This window comes from Pseudophryne corroboree, chromosome 6 (genome assembly GCF_028390025.1).
Source record: "Pseudophryne corroboree isolate aPseCor3 chromosome 6, aPseCor3.hap2, whole genome shotgun sequence".
In the NCBI taxonomy this organism is placed as follows: Eukaryota; Metazoa; Chordata; class Amphibia; order Anura; family Myobatrachidae; genus Pseudophryne; species Pseudophryne corroboree.
In genome coordinates, this window is record NC_086449.1 from 555165165 (window position 1) to 555170815 (window position 5651).

At 43.5% G+C, this 5651-nt stretch overlaps 1 pseudogene; it reads right to left on the minus strand.

The window, feature by feature from the left end:
- Positions 1 to 3360: 3360 nt before the first annotated feature.
- LOC134937440 (5S ribosomal RNA) lies at positions 3361 to 3479 on the minus strand (annotated as a pseudogene).
- Between the last annotated feature and the right edge of the window lie 2172 nt (positions 3480 to 5651).

Sequence of the window (5651 nt, forward strand, 5' to 3'; positions counted from 1 at the left end):
ACCCTTGCTACCGGATAGTGCCTATAAAGTCATATAGTGTAGTTATGTGGATTGAGCACACACAGGTACCCTTCCATGTTCCATGATTGCCAACATTCTGGCCACAGCAAAAGGCTGCTGTCCATTATGGTTGCAGGATTCTACCAAGGTCTCATAATCTCGATCCAGGGGACCTATCCTGGTCTTACACCACACCACCTCCTTGGACTTGGGTTTCAATATGACTGGCTGTTGATCTGTAACCCGGGCCTTTCCGATCTCCTCCCGAATGTTGGCAAATCTCTTCTGCTTTACAAGCAGTCATACTGTCTGCTGTAAGGCTCTCCACTCTCTAGTAGTCGCAGTTCTCATTTCACTTCGCAGAGCTTCCACCAACTCATCGGGGCAGTTTTGCAGGATGTTCATGCCCAAGATAACTGGAGGAAAATGTGCACTAGGTGCAGTAGTGACCAGGCACCCTTGTCTGTACAACATGGCCTTCCCTATCTTCATATCCGGTTCCCAATACCCTCGATATGTGATTGGTTGCCCGTTGCTGGCCAATAGATGCAGCCAGGTAGTTGGTGGAGTTACTATAGTGGTTTCAGCCCAATGGCGGAGAATTTCCGTGAGATGGATGGTAGACACCTGAGAACCCGTATTCCAGGAGAGCTGCTACTTTGTCCCCATTGATTTGGATCTCCAGATGTGGGCACTCACCAAAATACCTGGGCCACCACTCCTGCGATGTGGACCTGTTAATGGGCCTCCTCCCGAGGGTTGGTTCCTTGCTTCGGAGTCTCCCTGTTTAAATTGTCATTAGGGCAGTTTCGCTCAACATGTCTGGCCTGCAGAAAACCCCTGCAGATCGGTCTCCCCTGGGGGTCAAATTGATCAGTGGACCACCAGACTGAAGGCAAGGGTATGTCCCAACGAGGTCGATTTAGTGTGAGCTCCGTAAGTTTGCTACCAAGCATTCTTATAGGATCCGTTCCGACTGGGGCTTGGGCCTGCTGGGAAACGGCCCTCTTCTGTATCGGTATTTCAAGCCTGGGACACGATTTATCTTCGTGGGGACTCTCTTCATCAAGTTTTTCAGGTGATGATTCGCTCTCAGCATCGTCGCTTTGGTTTAACCCAAGGATTTGGAGGATTGCCTCCTTAAACTCAGAAAACAAGCAATTCGGTTGTTGACGCTTCCACATTCGTAATTGGGATCAAACTGCCTCACCTTGGGCTCCTTCTATAAATAAGTTATTTAAGGTCTCATCGGCCTGTACAATCTTGCGGGCGTCGAGGATTTGAACCGCCTTCATTGCCTCCTGCAGACCCAGGGCAAAATCTTGCAGCGATTCATTGGGTCACAGTTTCCTCGCATAAAGGTGACTTTTTACCTCCGCCACTGTTTTGGAATCAAATTTACTCCCTAGTTTTTGGAAAATATCCTCCACTGTCTCTTTTTCTTTATCATCCCAGGCCTTCACCTCACGTAGTGCGGACCCTTTCAATTGTCCAATCAAAATCTCCACTTGTTTCTCACTAAGTGGGTACAATCGAAACATGGAATATAGTTTGTCTTTAAACTCTTTAAGAGTGCTTGAGCCAGAGGAATGCACATTTTCCCTTGTACGTAGGTAACCACGGAACCCCAAAATAATATGGCATGGTTATCGGTGATGCCGTCATGGTAGTCAAATTTTCCCTTCTAGGGGATGCTGGAAAAAGCCTCTGGCTTGAAGTTGATGCGGGAGTCTGTGGAGCCGACATTTCGCAGGTATCCTGTTCGTGACGCCAAAAATTATATGTAATAATCTGAAAACGTGACGAGTTACCTCGTTTCTTGGTGAAAATTGGAAAGATGAGTAAGAAAGCTCAACGGTGAGGCGTTACACCACAATTCAATAGGGAACTCAATTTATTGATGAAAACAGTCATTTCCACAACCTGAGCGTTCCCCTGTTGGCAAGACTGAGTACAATCAGCAACGTTTAACAGGCCTAAATACTTGATGAAGAAAGAGAGGAATTGTTCTGCACTGGTAAAAAATTGCAGACAAGACCTTATTACCAGGTTTGTGTCTGAAACCGACTATAAACAATATGACACAATGTGTTAATATAAAGTCGGTGGTGCTCCCAGAGTCATTAGAATACACACAAACAGTAAAAGAAAAAAGAAAGACTCTGTGCCAGGGCACTCTTACCTTGAAAAATAGACGATAAAATTTAGCTTTCATTAAAGATCATATAAAATATGGTGTGACAGACAATAGATAATAATTAAAAACAAATGATAAACAGTAAATACTGCCTTGGTGAATAATTATTTCTAATGTGGTATATAGTAACAGTAGTAGCCTTGTATGTTTTTACAGCAGATTGGTAAATGGCTTTCTACTCCCAAAGTGGTATCCCGTATAATAGTCTTAGCACTGTTATGTCATTTTCTTATATATTAGAAAATGGATGGTTTGTTGCCTAGTTGGGTGTAAATTCACCGTCTGTTTGTTATGTCTAACAGTGGTGTCACCACTGCTTCAGCAGATGAATCAGATTATACAATCTGCTAGATATAATATGACAAAAAGTTTTAATTCAGCAAGTTATTCAAGGTATATAGGCCCTCATTCCGAGTTGTTCGCTCGGTATTTTTCATCGCATCGCAGTGAAAATCCGCTTAGTACGCATGCGCAATGTTCGCACTGCGACTGCGCCAAGTAACTTTACTATGAAGAAAGTATTTTTACTCACGGCTTTTTCTTCGCTCCGGCGATCATAATGTGATTGACAGGAAATGGGTGTTACTGGGCGGAAACACGGCGTTTCAGGGGCGTGTGGCTGAAAACGCTACCGTTTCCGGAAAAAACGCAGGAGTGGCTGGAGAAACGGTGGGAGTGCCTGGGCGAACGCTGGGTGTGTTTGTGATGTCAACCAGGAACGACAAGCACTGAAATGATCGCACAGGCAGAGTAAGTCTGGAGCTACTCTGAAACTGCTAAGTAGTTAGTAATCGCAATATTGCGAATACATCGGTCGCAATTTTAAGAAGCTAAGATACACTCCCAGTAGGCGGCGGCTTAGCGTGTGTAACTCTGCTAAATTCGCCTTGCGACCGATCAACTCGGAATGAGGGCCATAATTTGCTGCATACAGTATGACAGATAATTATCAATATTGTAAATTGGGCTATTACTGTTAGAAGTGAAAGTATACTGCTTAAACCAAAATTGAAGTATTAATTGATTCCTGGTCTATTATTGTTTTGCTCACCTATTAAATCTTATAGGTGTAGAATAAAGACACAAAGAAAGACGTGCTTTGTAAGAAAGAAGAGAATAGAGAAAAGTGAAAAAGGGGGATGTTCCTTCTGCTTTCCAGTAAGTGTTTACTGCACCTGGTATTCCTTGGCAGTCTCCCAGACAAGTACTGACCAGGCCTTCCAGAGATTAGCTTCCAAGATCAGACGAGATTAGGCGTCTCCTGTGGAGTTTGGCAGTAAACTGCTGAATGAGAGAGTACTTATTCTGTATGAATAGAAAGTGTGCTTCTGCTGTCCAGAAAGGCGCCCTCTGCACTGGTTTATCTCTATTGACTAGAGATAAGGACTGGATGAGAGTGCACACATGCACAGATGTGCGTGAATTGTAGAAAGCAAGAAAATGTAACAGTCATGGGATGCCTATTTAGGCATGAGTTGATATAAAGTAGAGAAAGATTTATTTAGAAAAGGAGATTGGTGACGAATAAATATTTGCTTTGCAGAATGCACCATACTGTATATCTAATAAACAAAAAAGACACCTATCAAAAAATAGGTGTATAAGAAAGGTTTATATAAGTATGATTTCAGAGTAATATACAGACATATAATTTGTCCTCCTGATTACATATAGCGATTCATATTCCGCTGAGCATATTAATAATACAGCCAGATATTTAGTTGCTCATAAACACTGATAATTGTGAACGTGTAAATGTAGTAGAAAAAGATTTATTTAGAAAAAGGAGATTGGTGGCAAATAAATATTTGCTGTGCAGAATGCACCATATATCTAATAAGTAAAGAAGACACCTATCAAAAAATCGGTGTATGAGAAAGGTTTATATATTTTCAAAATGGTATACAGACATACAAATGGTCCCCCTATTTATATATAGTGATTCATATTCCACTGGGCATATTAATAATACAGCCAGATATTCGGTTGCTCATAAACACTGATGATGGAGAACATATAATTGTTTGAATATACGTCTGAAAATTGTAACAAGAATGACCAAAATATACAAATATAGGTATCTTGTGTTTAAACAGAAATAGTATTCTAGAGCTATCAGAATCAGAGGTTGCCCTAAAAGCTAGCAGAATTGCATGTACTTTTTAAAGGAGGACATACTTATAACATTTTACAGGTATTGAACAATACATCAACCAAAAAGGGGGTTTATTTTTATTAAGCCGGAACTGGACAGTCGTGATGATCTCGACGTCTGTGTCATGTTCCTACAAAAGAATTAACCTCTTTCACATAAAAAATTGTGCAGATTAATTACTGTAATAAGCGGATTGTCATACATGGGGATCCACAGGTTAACTTAGTTAAGCGGAATTATAAACATAAACATCACGTTAACTTCCCCCAAACATTAATAGGTTGCTCAGGCAACCAACCACCCCCCATGTTCCTCTCTACCTGCGTCAAAGTAGGTAAGTAAACAGGTTCAAGTCAGAGAGATAGGAAGTCCCTTAGAGCACGTGCACGGCTGACTGTTTGCTAATGAGAGCTCTCTTATTATACGTTGCCCGGGTAAAGTAGAAACTGAAGGTTAAGTACTCTTTAGTAATGCAGTCTATCCTGGTAATTAAAGCTGCTCCTGCGGGAAACTAGTCTATTTAGTAAATTGGATAGTATGTAACAAGTTGCTACTGTAGCTGTGTGAAGTCAACCTTCCTTTCAAGCATTTATTTTGCAACACTCTCCCTATTAATGACTCTGTCCTTGGCTGTAAATTGGAGCTGTTTCCTTATCTCTACGCTGAGGTATGGAGACTGCAGCTCTTCTAGGGAAGTTGTACTTTTAGTTAAAAAGGGTGCACAGGAAGGAATCACTGAGCAAAGTCTATTTATCTCTTACCCTGTACCCAGAGTTTATCACAGCTGTTGCTGAAATGTCTAGGGAGGCGCAGTGTGTGTGTGTATGTTACCGACCTTCTCCGGTTGCCAATAGCGATGGCCGGGCTGCTAGCTGTCACTGAGCAATGCCGTTTCAGTGGGAGGTGATCCCCCTGCTCTTTCCTCTGTCAGCGGGTATGCAGAGAGAACTAGACGATTGATCTCCGCCCCGTCCCGCCTCCTGGTGTGGCCGCTGTGAGGGAGCCACCTCCTGCAGTTTGGGCTGGAATGGGTTGAGGGAGCATCACCCCTGTCAATCAGTGCGGGCTCCGCCTCTCCGTCCGCCTCTGTGCTGTCTCCTGGCCTGGCTGCTGCCTATGAGCCGCGCCTCTGCTCCGCCTCCCGCTCAGCCTCTGGACCGCCTCCCGGCGTGACTACTGCTTGTAAACTGCGCCTCTGCTCTGCCTCCCGCTGGCTGGCTTACTGTCCGGATAGCTCTGTTTTGCCGCCGCCGGTCTCCCTCTCCCTCACGCTGGTTGCAGGGCAATGCAGAGGTCTCA